Source organism: Arachis stenosperma, chromosome 1 (assembly GCF_014773155.1).
Source record: "Arachis stenosperma cultivar V10309 chromosome 1, arast.V10309.gnm1.PFL2, whole genome shotgun sequence".
In the NCBI taxonomy this organism is placed as follows: Eukaryota; Viridiplantae; Streptophyta; class Magnoliopsida; order Fabales; family Fabaceae; genus Arachis; species Arachis stenosperma.
Genome location: NC_080377.1, coordinates 15656992 through 15671769, shown reverse-complemented (window position 1 = coordinate 15671769; position 14778 = coordinate 15656992).

Genomic DNA, 14778 nt, shown 5'->3' with positions numbered 1-14778 from the left:
AAATACATTTTGATTTCACTCATTTATATAGTTTCCTAACTTCTATAAATAACAAGAGAGTATACTATAAAATAGTTTTCTATAAAAGCTCCTTATAAAATAGTTTTCTATAAAAGCTCCTTAACTATCCACTAATTTCTTTCTTCCATCCTTTGTCTGCCTCCCTTTGTTTTCTCTCTGCTTTTCTTTTATTCTCACACCTATTATGTGTCCCACTACAATTAGAATCATCATCACTGTTGCTTTAACACGAAATTGGCCTATTAAGTAGTTTGATTTTGATAATGTGTTTCTTATTAATAGTGCATTAACAGAATAAGTATATATGCAATCATCGGATGGTTGTAATAAGCAACTGCCATATAAGGTGTCCAAACTAAATAAAACTATCCTAGGAACCATAGATATTTCACTGAGTTGCTGTGTTTTCATGACAAATACATTTTAGACACGATACTTATCGATACTCATTTAATACGTATGTCTACTGTGTCCAACCGTGTCTTAATAAAAAATAAAAAAATTCTTCTCCGGACACCTTTGGACACTCCTAAATACCATCACGTGTCAACGTGTCCAATCTTATTCTTAATATATACTCTTAAAGTAAATCTAGAATAGTATATATTATTATTTATTAAAATAAAAATATTTTAAATACTTTATATAATTAAAATAAGATATTAAAAATAATTTAAAAATTAGTTTATATTTTAATATCAATAAAATATCAAAATATCACTATCATTTATCTAAAAAATATTTTATATTTTATATGTATGCATGTTTCTCTATTTTATAAGATTTTAAAATTTGTGTATCGATATGTCCCGTATTATATCGTGTTCCGTGTCCGTGTAAGTGTCCGTTCATTATAGAAACTATCTATTGCCTCGAGCAAGCTCCAAGGACTTAGTACGAAACCTTCATAGTAACTTTAAGAAAATTAGAATTTTATAACACAATTTCTAATGCCGCTTTGGTCATAAAGAACATATTTTACTACTGTTATATATATATATATATTGATCACATAATAGTTATAGTATCAAGTTCTACTGAAATTGATATATTGATATCAGAAATTTAAATGCAATATTTCTTCTAAAAGAGTTGGCTAGGTTCAATTATTTTTTGGGTTTGGAAACATATTTCCTTCAAGACCAGAAGTTGCTCTTAACCCAAACCCTATGTTAACAATTTATTGGGTAAAGCTAGGATGAAACAATCGAAATCTATGCCTACACCTATAGTTCATCACTAAAACTTAGGAAAAATGATTCTGATATGTCTGTGAGAAGGAAAACAAGAATTAATTACTGATATTACTTAATATTTAAGATTCAAGAAGTACCAATATATAGAAAGTTAGTTAGGTCTGTGTTAGTAAGAAAATCAAATTAGTTAAATCCATGCTTTATATAGTTAGACAATTACTTGTAGAAACCAGATTTTCTCATTCAAAGAAATACATATTACAATTTACATTCACGATTTCTCTTCTTCATTATTCAATTCTCATTCATTTTAATGTCAAAGAAGATGCGAGATGAGTGAAGAAAGAGCACTTTAGTATATATCTACAAGAATAAGGGAATATTACAAAAACTATAGCGGAATCAAACTCATGAGTCATACCATAAAGTTATGGAAAAGGGTGGAGGCTGAGACAAAAGACACAAGTAATAGAAAATTAATTTAGTTTTATGCCAGGCAGATCCACCACTGAAGCTACATACTTGTTAAGAAGGATGATGGAGAGGTATCGTAATAATAGAAGGGATCTACATATGGTGTTTATTGATTTGAAAAGAACGTATGATAGGATGCCAAGGGAGGTCTTATGAAAGGTTTTGGAAAGGAAGAGAGTAAGGATAGTATATATTCGTGTAATTAAAGACATGTATGATAGGCCTACAACTAGTGTGAAGACTCAATGTGGTGTGACAGAGGAATTTTCTGTAGCTATAAGATTACACCAGAGATCATCCTTAAATCTATACCTTTTCACATTAGTCTTCGAAGTACTCATAGAGCATGTCTAAGAGCCTGTGCCATTGTGCATGCTTTTTACGATGATATTGTCCTTATAGGAGTGTCAAGGGAAGACCTAAAATAAGAAGTTGAATTTATGGAGAGAAGCTCTAGAAGTGTATGGTCTGCGCATAAGCCGTAGCAAGACGGAATATATGGAATTTAAGTTCGACCGCCGAAGGGAAAACCCGAATACAGAAGTGAAGATCGGAGAAAACATCCTACAAAAAGTTAAAAGTTTTAAGTATATTGGATGCATCATATAGGATAATGGAGAGATTGAACAAGATGTAAATCATAGGATCCACGTAGGTTGGTCAAAATGGCGGAGTGCGTCTGGTTTTATACGTGGTAAAAAGTACCTTTAAAACATAAAGGTAAATTCTATCGCACTGCTATCAGACCGATTGTGCTTTATGATACAGAGTGTTGGGTGGCCAAAGGGGAGCACGAACATAAGATGAAGATGTTGAGATGGATGAGTGGTCCTACGCGATTGGATAGAATAAGGAACAAGGATATAAGAGAGAGAGTTAGAGTAGTACCTATTGTAGAAAAGATGGTAGAATCGCATCTCAGGTGGTTCGGACATGTAAGAAGAAGACCGACAGAGCACCCAATCAGGAGGGTGGATGAGATGGAAGATGGCCAAGAGGTGAAAGGCAGATGAAGACTTAGGAAGATCATCCATGAGGTGGTCAAATGAGATTTATATGTAAATGGTCTCTCTGTAGGCATGATACATGATATAGCTCAATGGCGTCGTTTGATCTATGTAGCCGACCCCACCTTGTGGGACAAGGCCTTGTTGTTGTTATTTGTTATTGTATTACTTAGTTCTCATTCATTACTCTACATAGTTTTATTCATGGTATCAAGAGCTAAACAAGATCCATAGTAGAAATTGTTGAGCTTCCCACCACCACCTCTTCTTCAAACAAAACTTTCCTTTTATCCCCATTGGTTTATAAACTCGATAATAATACCTTCAAGACATGGAGACAGCTTGCCCTTTTGTAATTGGTGCAAATCATCTTCAATGTCTTCTTTAGCAAGAGAAAATTCTACCAAGATACAACACAGAAGCAGAGAGACTTGCAGACACAGAATCTGAAACATATCAACAATGAAAAGTAAAATATCATTATTTAATGACTTGGCTCTTAACATCTATGGAGACCCCTTTAAAAAATAAGATGTTAGACTGTGAATTTGCCTATCAAGTTTGGAAAAAGATCCATGATTATTTTGCAAAGATATCAAAGATTCAGATTCAACAACTTAAAGCTCAGCTCAAGAACATCAAGAAAGAGGGATTATCTGCATCAGAATACCTGAAAAAGATCCAAAACTTTGTAGATTGCTATTGGTTATAATCTCTCCACTGATGATCACATTGAAGCCATATCTCAAGGCTTAAATGAAGAATATTCTTTGCTTCTCTCATCTGTAGTGAGCAAGGTTGTGAGAACCAAACTGGTCAAAAAATCAATAGAGTGATTGGTTCAATACTTTAGAGGTTTAACCAGAGTTCATCCAGTTTAACTAAATATATGATAAAATTATTAAAAATTTAATATATAATTTTAAGTATTTAAATTTAATAAATTTTAAGCTGATAAATTTTAAAATTTTACAATTTTTTATCATTTATGATTAAAAATTCACAGATAATCAACAACTAAATATACAAAAAAAAAGCATAGACAAAAAAACTCCAGCATAAACACAATGCAATGAAACAATTAGAATCAAACCAGAAACATCTCAAAATCAGAATTTCAGCAGTCCAACATAATGCAATGAAGCATGCACCATAGCACCATCAACAATTCAGAATAAAAAAAATAGCAACCAGAGTCAACAATCCAAACTTAGAAAAAATTAGCATAAACAACTCAAAATTAGAAACATAGCATAAACAACTCAGAATAAAAAAACTTCCAAATATAAACAATGTAGTAAAGTACTGTACCATATAACCAACAACAACTCAGGGTAAGGGAAGGGAACTGATAACGATGGAGGAATAGGAACATCTGGCAAGGAGGAACCAAAGTGAGCTTGGACAGAGACCGAGAAAGAGAGCTCGAAGAGGGACGTTGAGTTCAGAGAAAGACACAGAGAGAGATCGAAGAGACGAGGAACGATGAGAGGAGAGGAGACAAGAGGACACCTTCCTGCGACGGCAGCGGCGAGAGGTGGAACAATGAAAAGAGGGTTGGACCACCGAACAGAGCTTCCATACTTTATGTGGCACCCACGGTTTGTGCTAAAGGAGAAGAGTTCAGTGATGACTTTGAAAAGGGGTGGATTGGTGGTTGCAGGCAAAGGTTTGGGGATTATGGTTCTTCAATCTTCTCTTCTTCAAAGTAAGTTTAGAATTCAGAGAGAACAGAAAAAGAGAGGAGTTGGATTGGGATTAGAGTTCTTCAATCTTCTCTTTTTCAAAGAGTTCAAAATTCAGAGAGAAAAGAGAAAGAGAATGGTGGGATACTGAGATGGCTTCATGGGTATTGGCCATTGCCCATTAGGCTTATATTTTTTCCTTTAAAACTCAAAACCGCGCCTTTTTGGAGGGTTATCACCAAACCGGCACTCGTAAAAAATTGGACCGATTCAGGCGGTTAATCGGTTTTTTACCAAGCGGTTCATTGGATCAATCGAACTGGCTGGTCCAATTCGGTTTTTAGAACTATGGTAATGAGAAAATCTAATTCAACTGAATTTCTTAAAGTTGAGTCTTTTCTCCTTGGACTTGAAGCAATGATTGAGAGGTTTAGAAAATCTGAACATGCTTTAATCCAATCCAACTTCACTCAGATTTCAAATTCTTTTCAAAGAGGGTCTGGAAGAGGTGCATTTGGTAGAAGAGGCAGAGGCACTAGTCATGGTTATGGAAGAGCAAAAAGATTTCAAAATTTTTTATAATCAACAAAAATTCAATGTCAAGTTTGTGGTAGGTAAGGCCACACAGCACTTACATGTTTTCACAAATTTAATCAACAACATCAAGCTCAGCCTCATGATGATAGTTCATACTCCAATCAACAATCTTTACCAGCTCCTTTCACCTTCTACTTAATTACCATAATCCTAGAGCTTATTTGACTCAAACCTCTAATATTTCTAAAAGCTCTTGGTTCCCAATGGGGCATCTCATCACATTACTCCATATTAAAATAATTTGTTGATTGGTTCTGAATTTACAAGTTCTGATCAAGTTCTTCTAGGTAATGAGACAGGTACTTTTATTGCTAATACTGGTTCTACTTATGTAATCACAAATTTGTCTTAAGAAATTTAATTCGTGCACCTGACATACTGAAAATCTCATAAGTGTTTAAAAATTTGCTGAGGATAACAAGTGTTATTTTGAATTTTACGCTCATTGTTGTTTTGTGATATCTCAGGTAACTCGGCATCTTCTACTCCAAGGAGCACCTAAGAATGGAGTTTATGAATCTTATAGGGTTGCAACTGCTTCATCATCATCACATGATCCTCATTCTCAAGATTTTAATTCCTGTCCTAAAGCTAAATCTGCTAGGAATATGCATCAAGCTTTCTCTATTACACGTAAATTTTTATATAATAATAATGCTTATTCTTCTTTAAGTCCTAAAATTTTTAGTGCCAAATTATCTTTTTTATCTCTATGGCATGAGAGACTTGGGCACCCTTCTCTGAATATTATAAAATATGTTTTATCTAAGTGTAAGATACCAGTTTCTAACTCTTCAATGAATAATAAGTTGTGCGAATATTGTTGCATGGCCAAAATACATGCTCTACCTTTTGTTCCTGATTCTTTTAGATTTAATGCACCATTAGAAATAATTTATAGTGATGTATAGGGTCTTGCTCAAGCTCTTTCTTACCATGGTTTTAGGTACTATGTGTCTTTTGTTGATGCATTCACTAGATACACCTCTATATTTCTTCTACATATAAAGTCCCAAGTTTTGCAAGCCTTCATTCAATTTAAAATTCAAATGAAAAAATTCACTAGATATAAGATCAAGCCTCTTCAATTATATCATGGTAGATGGTGCATGATGCATGAGCATCTTTTCTATCTTTTCCTAGTGAATTTACATCTAATTTGTTGAGTTTAATAAAGAATTAATTATCTTTTAGCCAATATAGATTCTATTTTGAGTCTTTTGCAATTTTGTTTATTTTAGGTAGCATTCGACTGAATTTGATGGAGTTTCTTCAGCTCAAGAATCAAAAGAGATGGCAGCGATGAGCGACGCGTACGCGTGACTGACGCGTACGCGTGATTTGGAGCTTTCCACGGCGACGCGTGCACGTGACTGACGTGGATGCGTGATTTGAATATTTGCTCAGCGACGCGTGCGCGTGATCGACGCGTCCGTGTGACTTGCGAAAAAGACCATCGACGCTTACGCATGACTGACGCATATGCGTGACATGCGTCACGTGCAGAAAAAACAGAAACTGCTGGGGGTGATTTCTGGGCCCCATTTTAGCACCCAAGTTAGGCGCGAATCCAGTGAAGCCAAATGGTCCCCACGTTACAAGACGCGGAGTAGTTAGTTGATTCTGATTTAAATTCAAATTTGATTTTAAAATAGAAAAATATATTATCTTAATTTTAAATATTAGATTTTAATTTAATTAGGATTAGTTATAAAAAGGAGAGACTTATCTTCTATTAGGTAGATTCCATTAGAGGGGATTCTATTAGGGAATTCAGTACATTTTTACCAGAACCCTTATTTTTCTTCTCTGAACCATGAGCAACTAATCCTCCATTGTTAAGGTTAGAAGCTCTGTCTATTTTCATGGATTGATTCGTTTGATCTTTTTAATTTAATTCATGTCTTGATTTATATTTTAATAATTGTTTTCGTTCTTTATTTTATGAATATGGGTGGAAGGGAAGTATATTATACTAAATTTCTAATTGTTTGTATTTAACGGGATACGTGACATATAATCCCCTTATTTTTGGATAATTAGGATTCTTTTGGCATATAAACTAGAAATTGATCATCACCCTCTAATTGGAATTAATTGACCAAGGAATTGGCAGTTAATGAATTTTAGAGAAGACTAGGAAGGTCTAAGGAATTAGGGTCTAGTCACATATAGTTTGCCATGAATTAAATCTTGCATGATTAAATTAGTTAGTAAGAAAAGTTAATCCGGAAAAATAGATAACTCTGAAACTTTAACTGTTTTCTCAATATTTTATTCTCAACTTATTTATTTGTCTATCCTTTTTATATTCTGAGTTCGAATTTAAACCTTTTGAATATCTCAAAACTCTTTTCTGCTTCCCTAACTAATCCTATCAAATGCTATTGTTGCTTGATCCATCAATTCTTGTGGGATCGACCCTTACTCACGTAAGGTATTACTTGGTACGACCCGGTGCACTTGCCGGTTAGTAGTGTGGGTCGTAAAATACCGCACCAGTGCACGGAAATTAATTCCGCACAACTGAACCAGCAAGTGCACTGGGTCGTCCAAGTAATACCTGAGGTGAGTCAGGGTCGATCCCATAGAGATTTTTGTTTTGAACCAAGCTATGGAAACCTGGTAGATCTTAGTCAAGCAATTAGAGAAGATAGTTTTTTGAGATAAACGCATAAAACAGGAATATGGATGAAATTACTTAATTTAAGTGAAAATAGTGATAAGAGAACGGTTGAGGCTTCAAAGATGTTTCATTCTTCTGGATCAACCTTTTCTACTATCTTTCTTCAACTGTGAGTGATTCCTTCCATGGCATGCTTTAAGTGATCAACGCCGGTTTAATGGCTGCCAATCTTCCTCCCTCAAGCCGAATGCCAGGTTTATTGTGCACCCAACCTAAATGAGGGTGAAGCTCCTACAATTCATCCCCTTGATGATCCTACTCAAAATGCCACAGACAAGGTCGAATCTTCTGGATCGGAGATTGTTGCACCTTTGGTTCTAGCCTCTAGCACAAAGACCCTAATCTCCGTATACCTCAGCTGAACTGGTGTCTCGAGAAGTCCCCAATGAAGTCGTGGATTAGCGGTCTAAGAGATGTATAATCAAGCTGGTGATTTAGTGATCTCCTGTTACAGACTTACACTGAACCCATGTAGAATGAAGATGAGTTTTACGGATCATCTCATTCATATGGTTGAAAAATGAAGATACATCTTAGAATAGAGTCACACACGAATTGAATAGAAAGTAGTACTTTTATTAATCTACGAAAATCAGTAGAGCTCCTAACCTTAACCTTAGGAGGTTAGCGACTCATACTGTACATAATAGTCTTCGAAAATAATGGGGGAGGAAAAAGATCCTAAACATGGTTGATCTTCTCCTATATATACTAAGCTACTAACTAAGGATTACAGAAATAAGATAAACTAAGTTGATAGTGCAAAAATACACATCTGGGGCCCACTTGGTAAGTGTTTGGGCTGAGCTTAAGTGTCTCCCACGTGCTAATGTCTCTTAGGGGCGTTGAACACTGGCTAGGACCCCCTTTTGGGCGTTGAACTCCAGTTGCTCCCTTGTGGGCGCTGGACGCCATGACTAGGGCTGGTGGCTGGCGTTGAACGCTAGTTTTGGGCCTTCATTTCCGTAACAAAGTATAGACTATTATATATTTCTGGAAAGCTCTGAATGTTTTCTTTCTATAGCCATTAAGATTGCCCCATTTGAACCTTTGTAGCTCTAGAAAAGCTCCTACGAGTGCACGGAGGTCAGATCCTGACAGCATTTGCAGTCCTTTCTCTGCTTCTGAATCAGACTTCTGCTCAAGCTCCTCAATTTTAGCTAGAAAATACCTGAAATCACCAAAAAATATACAAAATCAAAGTAGAATCCAAAAATATAACTTTTTCACTAAAATCTATGAAAATATAATAAAACTTAAATAAAACATAATAAAAACTATATGAAAATAATGCCAAAAAGCGTATAAAATATTCGCTCATCAGAATATCAAACTTAAACTGAAACAAAATAAAATAGGATAAAAAGAACAAAAGGATATAATAAATCTCAGAGTTCTCAATGAAGCTCAGTTTCAATTAGATGAGTGGGACTAGTAGCATTTTACTTCTGAATAATTTTGGCATCTCACTATCCATTGAAGCTCAGAATGGTTGGCATCTTAAGGAAATCAGAATCCAGATGATATCATTGATTCTCCTATTTAAGTTCTTTTTTATTCTTGAACACTATTTTTAGAGTCTTGGCCGTGACCCTAAGCCCTTTGTTTTCCAGTATTACCACCGGATACATAAATGCCATAGACACTTAACTGGGTGAACCCCTTAGGATTGTGACTCAGCTTTGCTAGAGTCCCCAGTCAGTGGTGTCCAGGGTTCTTGAGCATACCTTTTGCTTTGCACCACGACTTTAACTGCTCAGTCTCAAGTTTTTAACTTGACACCTTCACACCACAAGCATATAGTTAGGGAACCACCTCAATTGAACTATTTAAGCTAAGATATTTCTTTTAGGCCCTCATAATCATTGATGCTCAAAGCTTTGGATCCTTTTTCCCTTGCCTTTTGGTTTAAAGGGTTATTGGATTTTCGCTCTTGCCTTTTGGTTTTAAGAGCTATTGGCTTTTTCTGCTTTTTATTTCTTTTCCACTTGCTTCCCTTTTGATGAGTTTGGAAAACTCTAAGTTAATATTAGTGATGACTAAACATTATTAATATAATTAATTGCAAAATTATTAATTTGATTCCAATTCAAATATGTTAATTAAAATAATTTTGCTATGCAGGTTTTTGTAATTGGGCCGAAAAGAAAAGAAAATTATAACAAGCCCAATTGTGTCAAAAATATATTCAGCCTTGGTATTAAATTGTTGTGATTATGGTGGCTGAAATTATGGTTATGTTACTTGGGCTGAAAAGAAAAGAAAAATTCCAAGCCCAATATAAATGTAAACATTCAACCTTGTTCAAAATGCTGAAGTGTTATGGCTGAAGCAATTTGTGGATAATTGGGCCTGAATCAAATTGATCTAGCCCAAAATGACTTGCCCCAAGACCATTAGGGTTGGTTTGAAAATTAAAAGAAGAGAAAGCAAGGAATGCTTCCAACGGATCTCTTTATCTCATGTGATGGATTCCAAATTCATTCAATTATCATTAATTGCATGGGAACAATGAGAGAGAAAAGGCATTTGATTTGATTGCTGCCTTTAATGCTACACGCTACTCAGCAAAGGAAGAAACAAATTCATTTAATTTCATTCTCTTTCCTAATTCAATGCTTTTCAAATTTATCTCTCTTCTCTCTCTACTTGCTTCTTACTTTCGGTCACTTCTATCACAGCAACCATGGAAGCTTTTGCAAGCTATCAAGAAGAAGCTAGAAGCAAGCTAAAGACCATTGTAATGATGGAAAGAAAAAGAAAATAAAAAGTATGTTGTGGCTGAGATTTTCATCACAAATGGTAAGATTTGGTGAAGAGATCTCAGCTTTTCCATACCAAAAATGGAAGAATAAGATTTCGGTCAGAGGAAGAAGATCTTGAGGAATGGCTTGTCTCTGCTTTTGGGTTCACTCATCACAGAAGGTAGCTAGGGAGGCTACGTGAAGGAGGAAGAAAAAGTGGAGCAGAAAGAGCTGTCATGAATCAGAAAACTCATCAAGGGCTAAGGATCATTCTTGGTGTGCAAGACAAGATGGAGGGCTCGGATTGGTGGAGTTTGGTGCAAAAGAAAGACACAGAGGTAATTTCATGTTGGTTTAAGCATTCGGTTATCTCTCCTCTCTCTCTGGCCAAACCGGATTACATGAAGAAGAAGAAGTTTAGCTTGGTTTATTTGATTTCAACCGTGGAGGCTTTTCCCTATATATAAGGGAGAACAGCCAAGACTCGAAGCAAGGAGCAAGGAGTGAGAGTGCAAGGCACAGTTTTCACAAAGCTACCTAAGCTAATAGAAGTTCTTCTCCTTCAATGTTCTCTATTTTGTAATTTTCTGTTTAATTTTGTCTGTCTTGAGTCTCATGGAAAAAAGGCAAACAGTGAGGTTTGTATGAAAAAGCCATAGAGCGGAAAAAGGTAGAGAGTGCAAAATTAAAAGAAAAAAGCCATAGATGTCCTTAGAGTTCCTTTGTACATCTATGTTGTGTTTCATGATTCTGTGGGAATCCCCTTGCAAGTTGGGTTAGCACTTAACAGTTGAAAGTTTGGCAGTAACCAAGTCAAGTTCAGGGTTGGGATTTAGATTCTGGACTTGTCCCAGATAGGAAAGGTAGTTTCTAGGGAGAATTTGTGTTTGTAATCAAAGATGATTATAGTAAAATACCATCATTGTTGTGATGGAGACTGGATGTAGGCTGCACTACACTTAGCAGCTGAACTAGGATATATCTAGGTGTAATTATCTCTCTCTTCTACTCCGTTTCTCTTTTTGCTGCATAGGAGATAAAACTGAAAAATATCTCGTGCCAGGTCACGAGATAAAAAGAAAAAGTCTCGTAGCTGGGTACGAGAAAAAAATCAAAAAGTCTCCAGAAGTTGTTTCAAAGACCAGCAAGTGTTATTAAGTGAAAAAGGGGCTAAGATTCAACCCCCCTTCTCTTAGCCATTGAAAATCATCAATTGGTATCAGAGCTTGGTCTCAAAGAGATCAAGCTTTGCAGCTTGGAGAGAAGATCCAGATGGCAGAAAATAGTGGCTCAAATCTGGTTTCCTACAAGCTGACAGAGGGACAGTCAAGCAACAGACCTCCTCTTTTCAATGGGAAAAACTCCACCTATTGGAAGGAGAGAATGAAGATTTTTGTGCAAGCAGTAGACTACAGACTTTGGAAGATCATCCTGGAGGGTCCCCAATTCCCAACCACTACAAGCTAGACCGAGGAAGACAGAAACAAAGTGGAGCTTAATACCAAGGCTGTCAACTTGCTCAACTGTGCTATCAGCTTCGAGGAATACCGACAGGTATTACGATGCACAATAACAAAGGAAATCTGGGACAAACTTCAAATCACCCATGAAGGAACCACCATAGTGAAGAAGGCCCGGATGATATATTGAAAAGAGAATATGAAATGTTTGTAATGAAGGAATGAGAATCTATTGATGAACTGTTCGAGAGATTCAACATCATCATTGTTGGCTTAGATGCTATGGGAATTACGTATCCTGATTCTGTGCTTATGAGAAGAGTTTTGAGATGTCTCACAAAAGAGTGGGAAACAAAAGCTTTGATCATATCTGAGAGCAGCAGTTTAGATTCCATGACATGTGATGAATTGAGAGGAAACTTACTTTCTTTTGAAAACACTTATTTGAAAAAGGATTCAAAAAAGAAAGGAATTGCTTTTACATCTGTTACTAACCCCCTGGATGATGAATCCAGTGATAATTCCTCTGAAAATAAATTTGTGTTGTTTGCCAAAAAATTCAGGAAAATGGTGAAGCTCAAGGAAAGAGGCAAGGGAAGCAGCTCAAGAAAGCAAAAGAAAGACTTCAGTAAGGTGACATGTTATAACTGCAAAGAGACTGGACATTTCAAGTCCAATTGTCCCAAGTTGAAGAAGGAAGAGAAGCCAAAGAAGGGAAAGAAAAAGGGACTGATGGCTTCTTGGGAGGACTTAGAAAATGACTTGGAAGATGATGAAGAATCTGAAACCAAGTCTCAACCATGTCTCATGGTAGATCACATTGAACAGGTAATCTTTCATAACCCTAACACCGAAGATCTCCATCTTATGATAGACCACCTTTCTAAAAAAATTAGATGTTTCCTACTTGATATCCAAGATCTTGAACAACAAATCACCATTCTTAAGGCATAAAATGGTTTTCTCAAAGATAAGCTGAGGGAAGCCGAAACTACTTGTGATCTTGTTGAAGAAAATAAGCAGTTAAAAGCCCAACTTAGAAGCTGTGAAAGTGACCATTCTGTTGTTGCATATGTAAACTGTTTTAAAGATAATGAAGAGTTGCTGGAAAAGATTAAAAATCTTGAAAATGACTTAGCCAAGTTTACTCAAAGTTCTAAAAATTTAAATCAAATCTTGGCTAGTCAAAAACCATTGTATGATAAAGCTGGCTTGAGGTTTCACAAGAATTTCAAAATATGTTGAAAAACCTTATTTTGAAAATATAGCCTCATCTTCAAATGATACAAGGTTTCAAAACCCAACAAGCTTTAACAAAATAGCAACTCCAAGGTTTTGTAGACCATGCAACCGAAATGGTCACTTTTCCATTCAATGCTTTTTTGGTGAAAGAATGATTGGTGACAAAATTTACAGTTATTTTTTACTACAATGGCTTGGGACATAGGAGATGGTTTAACATGAAAGGATCCAAGAAGATTTGGATACCTAAGGTCACTTGAGCTCATTTTGTAGGTTTGATTAGCATCCAAGCAGAAAGACAATATGTGGTATATGGACAGGAGATGTTCTAGGCATATGACCAGAAAAGCAACCTTCTTCATAAAGCTTGATGAATATGACGGAGGGTTTGTCACTTTTGGTGATGATGGTAAAGGAAAAATAGTGGCCATTGGAAAAGTTGGTAAAAAATTTTCTTCTTGTATAAATGATGTTCTTCTTGTTGATGGTTTGAAACATAATTTACTTAGTGTTAGCCAATTGTGTGATCTTGGCTTTGAAGTTGTTTTTAGAAAGTTTGTGTGTTTGGTTGTATGTGAAAAATCTGGGGATATTTTGTTTGAGGCTAAAAGGTGTAATAACATGTATGGTTTAACTCTTGAGGACTTAAAGGATCAAAAAGTAATAAGTTTTACCTATCTCGAATCTGAAAAATGGCTATGGCATAAGAAATTTGGTCATGCTAGTGATGAGCGGATAATTTATACACTTTTTGGCATTGTTTTTAGGTAGTTTTTAGTATGATCTATCTACTTTTAGGGATGTTTTCATTAGTTTTTATGCTAAATTCACATTTCTAGACTTTACTATGAGTTTGTGTGTTTTTCTGTGATTTCAGGTATTTTCTGGCTAAAATTGAGGGACCTGAGCAAAACTCTGATAAGAAAGCTGACAAAGGACTGCTGATGCTGTTGGATTCTGACCTCCCTGTACTCGAAATAGATTTTCTGGAGCTACAGAACTCCAAATGGCGCGCTCTCAACGGCTTAGAAAGTAGACACCCAGAGCTTTCCAGAAATATATAATAGTCCAGAAACATGCTGCAGATGGGCGTTGAACGCCCAAAACAAGCATGAAACTGGCGTTCAACGCCAGAAACAAGCATCAATCTGGCGTTAAATGCCAGGATTGCATGCATAGGGCATTTTACACGCCTAACTGGTGCAGGGATGTTAAATCCTTGACACCTCAGGATCTGTGGACCCCACAGGATCACCTCAGGATCTGTGTATTCCACAAGAACCCCACTTACCTTCAAAATTCAAAATCTTTTCCCCACTCAATCCCACCCATATGGCCAAAACATACCCATCTCTCCCTCTCCTCCATATCTTCTTCTTCTTCCATTCATTCTTCTTTTGCTCGAGGACGAGCAACATTCTAAGTTTGGTGTGATAAAAGCATAGCTTTTTTTGTTTTTCCATAACCATTGATGTCACCTAAGGCCAGAGAAACCTCAAGAAAGAGGAAAGGGAAGTGATGAGGGGATAATTTATACGCTTTTTGGCATTATTTTTAGTATGTTTTTAGCATGATCGAGTTAGTTTTTAGTATATTTTTATTAGTTTTTAGTTAAAATTCACTTTTCTGGACTTTACTATGAGTTTGTGTGTTTTTCTGTGATTTC